Source organism: Sciurus vulgaris (assembly GCF_902686455.1).
Source record: "Sciurus vulgaris genome assembly, chromosome: X".
NCBI lineage: Eukaryota > Metazoa > Chordata > Mammalia > Rodentia > Sciuridae > Sciurus > Sciurus vulgaris.
Window position 1 is genome coordinate 126,664,226 of NC_136471.1, and position 11,517 is coordinate 126,675,742.

Sequence of the window (11,517 nt, forward strand, 5' to 3'; positions counted from 1 at the left end):
AGCCTCCTGAGCTTCTGGGATTACAGGCATGCACCACCACATCTATCTCTGGCCAACTTCTTAAAATTCCCTGTATCGTCTCCCTGTTCATTGCACAGATGACTTCTCTAAGGAAGGTTGTTTCAATAACTTTTTTTCTTATTTATATATCTCATTTCTCTCAGATCTGAACTATGTAACAATTTTCAGCCCACTGTGGATTCTGAAGAAGTAAGATCTTTTCCTTTTGGTCTTAGCTGAAAAGATGTATTGGACTAACCATCTTTAGCTAACAATTTTCTAATTTTTATCTCCGTCCCTTACCTGTCTGCCAAACTCCAGATTTATACATCAAATTATCCTCCCAACATCTTCACTTGACTTTCTAACAAATGTCACAAACTGTACTGACCTCCTAGTCTTCTTCCCAAAGCTATTTTACCATTTAAATGATGTCAACTTCATCCTTCTAGTTGTTCAATCCAAAAACGCTGGAGTGATCCTGAACTCACTTTCTTTCATAGCCTGCTTCCAACTCTCCAGCAAATCCTGTTAGTTCTACTTATAAAATGTATTCAAAATCCAACCACAGGGGGAGATTCAAGATGGCGGGCTAGAGGAAGACTGCATTCCTACTTGCTCCGTGGATTCCTTCTTGCTCGGGATTCAAGCAACGGGAATTCTGCTCCTCACCAAGGTGGGTGAAAGAGGGATTCCACTAAAATCCAATATTAGACAGTCAGAGTGTCTTAGAGACTCAGAAATTTGGGTACTTTTTTTAAAAAAAGAAGAGTCCACTGGAGCCAAGCCGGTTGTGGCAGCAACAGCACCGCAGCGCTGGTTGGCCACCAGGGAAGGGAGAACAGAGAGAGCACAATGGACAGATTTGGTACGGAAAAACTTGAGATCAGAAAAGCAGCCTGCACTTAGCTGATCCAGAGGCTGCACTGTGTACTGGTGTTTGAAAAGCGCTCTGTGTTCCCCAACTGGCCGCGGAGAGCTGAGGCGGAGCCATCTCCAGGTGGCCAGGCTACAGCAGCTGCTGCAGGAGGCAGGAGGTCACAGCAAACACTGCCACCCAGTCCTGGTGAGCGCCTGCTGTGTGGTTTGGGGTGTATCTAGCAGAACGGGAGCCAAGCAGGCACAAAGAACATTTGACACAGGAGGATTCAAGTTGGAAAAGCAAAAGGGAGCCCAGCTCGCTTCTCCTTTGAGTCTAGCGGCTGGGGAGCAGCTGAAGCGGGTTGGGAATCTGGACAGACGAGTGTCAGCACTCTCAGGGGACTAAGTCCAGGAAGGCTGTGTTCTGGGCAGCAGAGTGTGTGGAGAACTGGCTTCCCAGCCCCAGGAATAGAATTCTTGGGAAGCTCCTGAGATCCAGACTCCCTACCGGCAACTACGGGCAACTGCCTGGCCCTAGGGGTGTGTTGATTTAATCTCCCTAGAGCAGACACCACCCACCCAAACCCCCGAGGCCTGATTACACCTAAGCACCAGCTGCCAGAACTCCTCTTATTGAACTTTGCAACACCAATCTGGTCTCTGCAGACAAGACTGTCAGTCCTTCCTATTCCGTCCTATCTTATACTGGTGAGAAGGGAAGCTGAGACTTATTTCAACCATCTTCAGTCTTAGGCCGCACCAACTGCCAGCTGGGAGAGCAACACAAAAAGAGGGAGGGGTTAACAACCCCAGCTCCTGCTCTGGTTCTCAGTACGAAGCTCAGGAAGAAATGAAAAGAGTCGGGCGTGGTAACTCACACCTGTAATCCCAGCAATTTGGGAGGCAGAGGCAGAAGGATTGCAAGTTCAAAGGCAGCCTCAGCAATTTAGCGAGGCCCTAAGCAACTTAGCGAGGCCCTGTCTTAAAATAAAAAATAAAAAGAGCTGAGCTATGACTTAGTGGTTAAGTACCCCTGGGTTCAATCCCCAGGTGGGGGGGGGGGGGAGCGGGTTTTGAAAAGAAGGACAGTTGGGCCTATGCCTGACAATCCATTCTTGTGGACTATTTTGACCATTTAATTAAGAATCTTTTGTGTGTGTGTGTGTGTTCTTGCTATGCTGATTGGTTCATGGACATATGTACATATACCTATTTGGTTTTTTTTTCCTCACTTTTAGCATTTAAAAAATATATTTAATTTTCCTTTTCTTGACTTTTGAGGATTAGGGTTTTGGGTTTGTATGTTTTGGTTTGATTTTGTATTGTTTTCATTTATTTCTCTCATTTCTCTTTCTCTTTTGTTCTCCTGCTAGCAGCCAAATTCTATTGTTCTCTATTTCTTTCTCCCTTTTTTCTCCTATTTTTCTCCTTCCTTATACCCATCATCTGCTACATCTATCCTGCATTCTCTGTTCACTTTTTGAAATTGTAAAATCTTTTCTACCTTCCTATCACATTTTCTTTTCTCTTAATTAACTGTATTTTTACCATCTTTTAGAACTATTTGGTTTCTATAACTCCTGCTCTCACCATTAATGCTGTTGCAATTATTACTGCTGTGGATGACATAGTTGACACCTATTGTTTGCTTCAATGCCAGACCTGATTTATGTTTACTTATCGTTTTTGCCGTTGGCAATTGTTGACCCCACCATGTCTGTTTTATGTGTCAATTAACATTGTAGATATCATAGGGATTAGGCGTTTATTTTAATGCTGTATATCGTTTGCATTGGTTGATTCTATTAATTGTTTCCCCCTATTCTGTGAAGTGCTGGAAACATATAGGGACACTACAAGTTCACAGGGTAGAGACTTTGTGCTGAACTAAACTCAACCAGAAGAATGCACTTTGCTCCACATGCAAATTAATGACACTCAATCTTCAGCTATACTTTAATATAAAGAATAGAAGAGACAAAAACCCAAACTAGAGATCAGTAGAAGAAATGAAGCAAGGGAGGGAGGGGAGTGCTGAGGAGTGATATTGGCCAAATTATATTGTTATATTGTATTCATATGTGAATATGTGACAACAAATCCCATCATTATGTACAACTATAATGCACCAATAAATGTGGGGGAAAAACAAACTAATGACCAGATCCCACGTAGAACCAGCTAGGGATGGACTCCCAGGTTTCACATGTAGACATCCAATGCTACAGCAAAAACAGAGTTAACACAAAAGCAGTGAATGCCAAACCTACGGGGAGCTCTCAATCTAGACTACTCTAGGACACTTTGGCAAGTAAAGACTGCCCTAAAAAGGCCTACAAATAAGAGTAGAAGAGTAGCCCTTCCCAATAGATGTATAAAACCCAACAGAGGACTACAAGAAATATGAAAAAAACAAGCTAACATGACACTGCCTAAAATTTATAATTCAATAGCAACTGACCCCAAAGGTATTGAAATGGATGAAATATCAGATAAAGAATTCAAGAGAGGGCTGGGGAGATAGCTCAGCTGGTAGAGTGCTTGCCTCGCAAGCACAAGGCCCTGAGTTCGATCCCCAGTACCGCAAAAAAAAAAAAAAAAAAAAAAAAAAAAGAATTCAAGAGAATCATAAAAATGATCAATGAATTCCAAGAGAACACTGAAAGACAACTGAATGATTAAGGAAGTCAGTACAGGGTATGAATGAGAAATTCAATAAGGAGGTAGAAATGTTGAAAAGGAACCAAACAGGAATCTTGGAAATGAAGGACACAATCAAATAAAATGTTCAGTGAAAGTCTCTATAACAAAGCTGATCATGCTGAAGATAGAATCACAGAGCTAGAAGACAAAGTGGCCAACCTTGAACAATCAGACAGCATTAAAGAAGAGAAAATAAGTAACCATGATCGGAATATACTAGAACCCTGGAACAACATTAAGAGACTAAGTTTAAGAATCATTGGAATTGAGGAGGGTTGTGAGATGCAGGCTAATGGAATGGATAACCTCTTCTGGGAAATAATAACAGAAAATTTTCTGAGCCTTCAGAATGAGATGGACATCCAGATATGGGAGGCATTCAGAACTTCAAATATACAAGATCAAAAAAAAAAACCTCTCACCAGGTATGGTGGCATGGTGTTGCACACCTGTAATACCAGCTGTTTGAGAGACTGAGACAAGAGGATCACAATTTCAAAGCCAGCCTCAGCAACTTACCAAGGCCCTGAGCAACTCAGTGAGATCTTGTCTCTAAATAAAGTACAAAAGGGCTGGGAGTGTAGCTCAGTGGTTAAGTGCCCCTGGATTCAATCCCCAGTAAGAAAAAAAAAAAAAAAAAAAAAACCTCTCCATTACACATTATAATTAAAATGCTCAACATACAGAACAAGGATAGAATTTTAAAAACCTCAGGAGAAAAATGTAAGGATGTAAGGTTGTATTTAGAGGAAAGCCAATCAGAATCACTTCTGCTTTCTCAACACAAACTCTAAAAGCCAGGAGGGCTTGGAATGATGTATTCCAAGTTCTGAAAAAAAATAACTATCAACTAAGACTGCCATATCCAACAAAGCTATTTTTCAAAATCAAAGACTAGAAAAGAAAGAAAGAAAAACCTAAAACAAGCAGAAACTGAAAGAATTCATGACTACTAAACTGACATTACAGAACTCACTTAAATAGTCATGAAGAAGAAATAAAAAACAAACCTCAGAACTCATAAATGAACAAATCTCATTTGAAAAGTAGCCAAACAAATGAGAAACAGGACCAAATTAAACATTATATGTAAATCAAAATAGCAGAAATTAGGGCTGGGGTTGTGGCTCAGTGGTAGAGCACTTGCCTAGTATGTGTGAGGCACTGGGTTCAATTCAGCACCACATATAAATCAATGAATAAAATATAAATTAATGAATAAAATAAAGGTCCATCAACATCTAAAAAAGTTTTAAAAATAGCAGAAATTAACAAACATCTCTCTATAATAACATTGTAAGTGGTCTCAGTTCTCCGATTAAAAGACATAGGCTGGCAGAATGGATTGAAAAACAAGACTCAACTATATGCTGTTTTCAAGAGACACACATTACATGCAAAGCCTGTCACAGGCTGAAAGCAAATGGATGGAAACTGATATACTACAATTAGTAAATTGTGTTCAACAACATATTAAGAAGATTGTACACCATGTTCAAGTTGGTTTTATTCCAGAGGTGCAAGGATGGTTTTATACACAGAATCAGTAAATGTAATTCACCCCAAAATAGAATTAAGGAAAAAAATCACTTAATCATCTCAATAGATGCAGAGAAGGCCTTCAAAAAAATTAAGCACACATTCATGATAAGAACACCAAAGAAACTAGGGATAGAAGGAACCTACCTCAACAGCATAAAGGCTATTTATGAAAAACCCAAAGCCAACCTCCTAATAAATGGGAAAAAACTGAAAGCATTTCCTTCAAAATCTGGGACAAGTCTAGGCTGTCCACTCACTACTCCTAATTAATATTGCACTAGAAATTCTAGCCAGAGCAATTAGGCAAAATAAAAGAGATTAAAAATAGGAAAGGGAGAAATCAAATTATCCCTGTTTGCACACGATGATGTTCTTATTCATAGAAGATAAAAACTCCACCAAAAGACTGCTAGAGCTAACTATCAGTAGCTTTCCTGTATACCAACAATTCTTTCTCTCTGCTGAGAAAGAAATCAGGAAAACAATTCCATTCATAATAGCCTCCAAAGAAACAAAATACTTAAGAATAAATCTAACCAATGAAGTGAAAGACCTCTACAATGAAAACTATAGAACATTGAAGAAAGAAATTGAAGAAGATCTGAAAAGATGGAAAGATCTCCCATGTTCATGGATAGGCAGAATTAATATTGTTAAATGCCCATACTATCAAAAGCAGTATACAGATTAAACGCAATCCCCATCAAAATACCAATGACAGTCTTCATAGAACTAGAAAAAATAGTCTTAAAATTTATTTGCAAGAAGGAAAGACCCAGAATAACCCAAAGCAATTCTAAGCCAAAAAAGCAATGCTGGAGGCATCACAACACATGACTTCAAATTATATTCTAGAGCTATAGTAAGAAAAACTGCATGGTATTGGCATAAAAACAGACACAGACCAATGGTACAGAGTAGAAGACACAGAGGCAAACCCACACACCTAGAGTCATCTGATCCTTGACAAAGGTGCCAAAACATACATTGGAGAAAAGACAGTCTTTTTTAACAAATGATGCTGGGGAAACTGGTTATCCATATGTAGAAGATTGAAACTAGATCCTTATTTCTCACCCTGCAAAAAAAAAAAAAAAAAATCAACTTAAAATGAATCAAAGACCTAGGAATTAGATCAGAAACTATGCAACTCCTAGAAGAAAATATAGGGTCAATGCTCCAGCATATAGGCACAGGCAACAACTTTCTCAATAGGACCCCTAAAGCTCAGGAAATAATGTCAAAAGTTAATAAATGCAATGGCATGAAATTAAAAAGCTTCACAGCAAAGGAAACAATTAGGAATGTTAAGAGAACCTACAGAGTGGGAAAAAATCTTTGCTAACTACTCTTCTGATGGCGGATTAATACCTAGAATATATAAAGAACTCAAAAACTTTACACCAAAATAATCAAATTACCCAATTAATAAATGGGCAAATGACACTTCCCAAAAGAAGAAATACAAATGGCTAATAAATATATAATGAAATATTCAACATCATTAGAGATTAGGGAAATGCAAATCAAAACTATACTGTGGTTTCATCCCAAACCAGTCAGAATGGCAGTCATCCAGAATACAAATAATAATAAATGTTGGAGCTGGGCACGGTGGTACATGCATATAATCCCAGCATCTTGGGAGACTGAGACAGGAGGATTGTGAGTTCAAAGCCAGTCTCAGCAACTTAGCGAGGCGCTAAGCAACTCAGTGTGACCCTGTCTCTAAATGAAATACAAAAAAGGGCTGGGGATGTGGCTCAGTGGTTAAGCATCCCTGGGTTCAATCCCCTGTACCAAAATAAATAAATAAATAAATGTTGGAGAGGATGTGGAGAAAGAGGAACACTTTTATCCTGTTGGTAGGATTGTAAATTAGTGCGACAATTATGGAAATCAGTGTGGAGGTTCCTGAAAAGACTAGGCATGGAACCATCATATGACCTAGCAATACCACTCCTCAACCTTATCCTAAAAATTAAGTCATCAGCCAGGCATGGTGGCACATGCCTGTAATCCCAGCAGCTTGGGAGGCTGAGGCAGGAGGATTGTGAGTTCAAAGTCAGCCTCAGCTACTTAGTGAGGCCCTGTCTCAAAATAAAATATTAAAAAGGGATAGGGATGCAGCTCAGTGGTTAAGCATCCCTGGGCTCAATCCTCTGGTACAAAGAAAGAGAGAGAGAGAGAGGGAGGGAGGGAGGAAGGAAGGAAGGAAGGAAGGAAGAAAGGAAGGAAGGAAGGAAGAAAGAAAGGCATCATACTACAGTGGTACATGCATATCCATGTTTGTAAAGGCACAATTCACAATAGCCAAACTATGGAACCAGCCTAGGTGTTCATCAATGGATGAGTAGATAAAGAAAATGTGGTATATATACACAATGGAGTTATATTCAGCCATAAAGAAAAATGAAATTATGTCATTTGCAGGAAAATGGATGGAATTAGAGATCATTTTGTTAAGCAAATAAGTCAAACTCAGAAGGTCAAGGGTTGTATGTTTTTTGTCATATGCAGAAGCTAGAGAGGCAAAAGGAAAAGAAAGGTGGGAGAGGCTCTCATGAAAACCAAAGGGAAATCAGTAGAGGAAAGGGACCAGGGAATGGAGGGGGGAGGTGGGGTGAAGTGCTGGAGAGTGATATTGGCCAAATTATATTGTTACATCTTGTGCATGTACTAATATGTAGCAACAAATCCCATCATTATGTACAACTAAAATGCACCAATAAAAAATGTAGAAGTAGACAAAACAAGACAAAACAAAAAACCTAATGCAATCACATCGTATCAACTCTCAACTCCACTACTGCTATAAATCCACTGTCATATCTCACCTGGGTTATTGCAGTAGCCTCCTCACTCTCTGCCCGGAGAAATCACTCTGGCTACTGAATGGAGAACAGACTACATTTGGGCCAAATTGATTTCTCTTAAATATAAATAAGACCATGTCACTCTTCTGTTCAAACTCTGTCATGGATCCCATTTCATTTAGAATGAAGTTTCAGGTTTTTGAAGCTCAGGGCTTCTAAGGCCTAAGATGTATATTTATATTAGAGGCTACCTTGCGCTAGTGCCATCTGACAGTTCGTAGTGTCTAGGTGTGAAAATAAATTAGGATTACTGTGGCAAGCACTGTACTATTATAAATTCAGGCCAGTCACAATCAGTACAACCTCCCTGGAATGCAGTTTATCCTTACAAATTTGAACTCTGTTGAAAATATTTGTCAAGTTGGTTAATGAAGATTATCTTTGCTCTATCTGTAGGGAAAACAGACGGCTATGAGACTAAAATGTAAACAGGAAAGAGCTTTTAGCTTTTCCTTTAGGCAGAAAAGCCAACTCGTTATTTATGTTTTCTAAAGCACTTATAAATTCACTTTATGTGATAAACATGTGGTCAAAATCAATTGTGCTAAATGCAAACAGTTCTTGGCCATGTAAACTTTTAAATTTCTCTGTTCTTTGTATTCCTGATATCCTTTCTTCTTCCTGTCAAAAGCATTACTAAATGTTAAGATAAGAAATTATACAAAATATCCTTTCTTCTTTGATGTCTACCAAAGTTATCCTTTCAACTCGGGGAACTGGAGAGCATTTTGTCATAACTATTAGGCAATCTCACCATTTGTGACTCAGTTGAAAATACAAAGTTGAGCAGCAAGAGAAACATGGATCTCAAAGTCTATGCACTTTGCCCTTGCAGAGTCAAGACTTACTCTCGGGTTTGAGCCTATGAAGTGGGAACTTTCTGATGGAACTCCATGGTTATCTAGTTTCCATTTAAGTCTTTAGCAGACAGCAGATCAAAAACAGGGAGGAGATTTGTGGTGGGTAGGGTTACTAGAAGTCGATATTCCAGGAAGTGACAATGAACTCAGAATGTGCAGAGACAGCAGAATTAATAGCAATAAAGCTATTTGCAGCCATTTAATGTAAGGCCCTGAAGACATTGTCACATTATAGCTTAGTCAGTAAACAATGTTCCAGATGATTACCCTGAGTCATCTGAACACACACACAAACACACACATTAATATCCAAGCAACATCCCAATTAAGATAGAATATATTTTGGAAAAATTTCTATCTGAAACGGTTTTGAAATATGAAACTGGTATAATCAAAGCAGTAAATTTTACTTTTACTTAATGTGGATTTTCTTGCTCCCAGAATATGAAAGATTGACAAGGATTTACTATTCCTACATGAGGTTAGCAGATGACTGAACCTATGGTGCCATGGAGAGAAGAAAGAGACCTCTTTAACAGCCTGGGGTCAAAATTCAGCTCCACTGCCTCATGGGAACACTAAGAAGCTCAGTTTCCTGCATTGTAAAATGGATCTCACAATTCCTATCTACAAATATTGCTATGAAGAGTTTGTGTACAAAGCGTACGCAATCACAAAGACAAGATCTGTGAGCTTTGGGAAGGAGTCATTTACATTCATGACATTCTTTTCTCCCTCAAGATAGCAGTGATGGACTCAAGTTTCCTCCTATCTTTATGTATGATGTTGTATACCAGGACTGAATTAGGTGATCAGAGTGCTTGACAGTTTTTCCGTGGCTGAGTTCATGCAGACTCCCTGGCTGTATCCCTTTTCCTTTCACAAACGACCCTGTTCATGCCATGGGTGAGCTCCTCCAGCCTGCTATTTCAGCCCAGGCTAGCAAACTTCAATAATGCAGAATCCTATAGGCCAAACAAACCTTTGAGTCAAACTCTCAGCTAATCTCTACTGCAGTGTCCTTGAAAGATGACCCTGCAAATGGTTTGCTTAAACATTTTAGTACGGAAGTTTATTATTTATTACACTGCTCCTTTCATTTTAAGTGACTTTTATCATTAGGCTTCTGGTATCGTTTTTTGTGTTCTTATGTTATTCGTATAATACAACATTTCTACAAGGTAGATATAATATTATCATTAGCTTTGCAATAAATAAATTAGGTGCAGGGAGGATATTAAATGCCTTAAGTCACACAGCTAACAATTGGAAGAGTAAATTGGCTATCTTCTCTAAGTCTTCTTATGACAGTGGAGGAGAGCTATCCACCCTAAGTCTTCTCTTCTAAAATCTGAACTGTTCTTTAAATTATATTATTTTAGGTTCATCTACTGTCTTATTTATTTTCCTCTGGATAGTCTCTTGTAGCTCTCTAAACTTGAACATAGATTATTTATTTATTATTTATTTATTTATTTATTATATAGAGTATTTCGTATTGCATATTTCTATTAGCACAATCCACTATAGTATAAGATGGATTTATTTTTTGTTTGGGCATCCAAGTTGGGTTTATAGTTGATATTAAGCTTTAATTCAACCAGCTTGGCTAGGCTGCTGCAGGAGTGCATTAATTGTTCTCTAAGCAGCAGGCAGACTGATCCTATTAAAACTTTTGCCAGATAATCTCTTCTGCTTGAAGCCTTCCATTGTCTTCCCACATTGCTCAGAGTAAAAGCCTAAGTGCTTTAATGCCCTCCTGGTTTGGACCCTAGCTTCCTCCACACCCTTTGTGCTTGCTGGTCCCCTGTCTGGAAAAGTCTTCCCCTAGTTATCCACATGATTTTCATCCTTTCCTTTAAGTCTCTGCTCAAATGTCACCTCTTTGAGAGGCCCTCCCTGTAGAAAATCTCTCTGTACTTCATAGTTCTCTTTCCTTCATTTCCTGCTTATCACAAGTGATAGCATTTATCACCAACTCTTTGTTTCTTTCCTCTACCCTCACCTCATATAATATGATAGTAACAGCCTTACTTATTAGTGTATATCTAATATGTAGAATCGTACCAGACACAGTAGGCAGTAAATAATGGTCGAATCAGGTTTATTGTTGTTTTGGACACGAACTCTTGTTGATCAGACTGCCTAATCTTGCACTGTGTAGTTGTTTCAGGGGACATTTGGATTTAGTCATAGCACTTTGCTTTATTAAATCCCTTATTAAAATGGAAGATAAACTATGGCTTTAAAAATATATATTATATTCTTTTATCAGAGGGTAAATAAGACAGGCATCATCTGGCTTATTCCTAGTGAATCCCCAATGAAGCAGATATGTGTTTTTCCAAGTGCGAATCATGCTCTAAAAATTATATAGTTTTGTCAAGTGTCAGGGTCAAACTTATCCCTCTATCCTTTATGAAATTAACCCTCACCTCCAGCACTTTTGAAAGTTGCATGTTCAGTCTTCTAATTGTTTCTGCTTCTTCATGGTTTCTCAAAGACAGTACATTCCTTTAGGCCAGTTGTTTTACTGGGTCCCATTCCCTGGGCCTTCCATGGATTCTTTCCATTCTCGGAACAGGCTCAGAGAGAACGCTTTCAAGTAGCTATCAGAACATCACATCTTCTCAATGAAGAGTGAACACACATTCCAAAAATCCAGTCAGTGTTTG

The 11,517-nt window shown here is 38.8% G+C and overlaps 1 protein-coding gene across 1 annotated transcript in view; it reads left to right on the forward strand.

Moving 5' to 3' along the window:
* Window positions 1-571: 571 nt before the first annotated feature.
* The window catches only part of ACE2 (angiotensin converting enzyme 2), a 67,089-nt gene continuing 56,143 nt past the window's right edge, over window positions 572-11,517 (forward strand). Inside the window, exon 1 of the mRNA XM_079123145.1 lies at window positions 572-676. The gene's annotated coding sequence lies outside the window, so the exon portion shown is untranslated. The remainder of the gene's footprint in view (window positions 677-11,517) is intronic.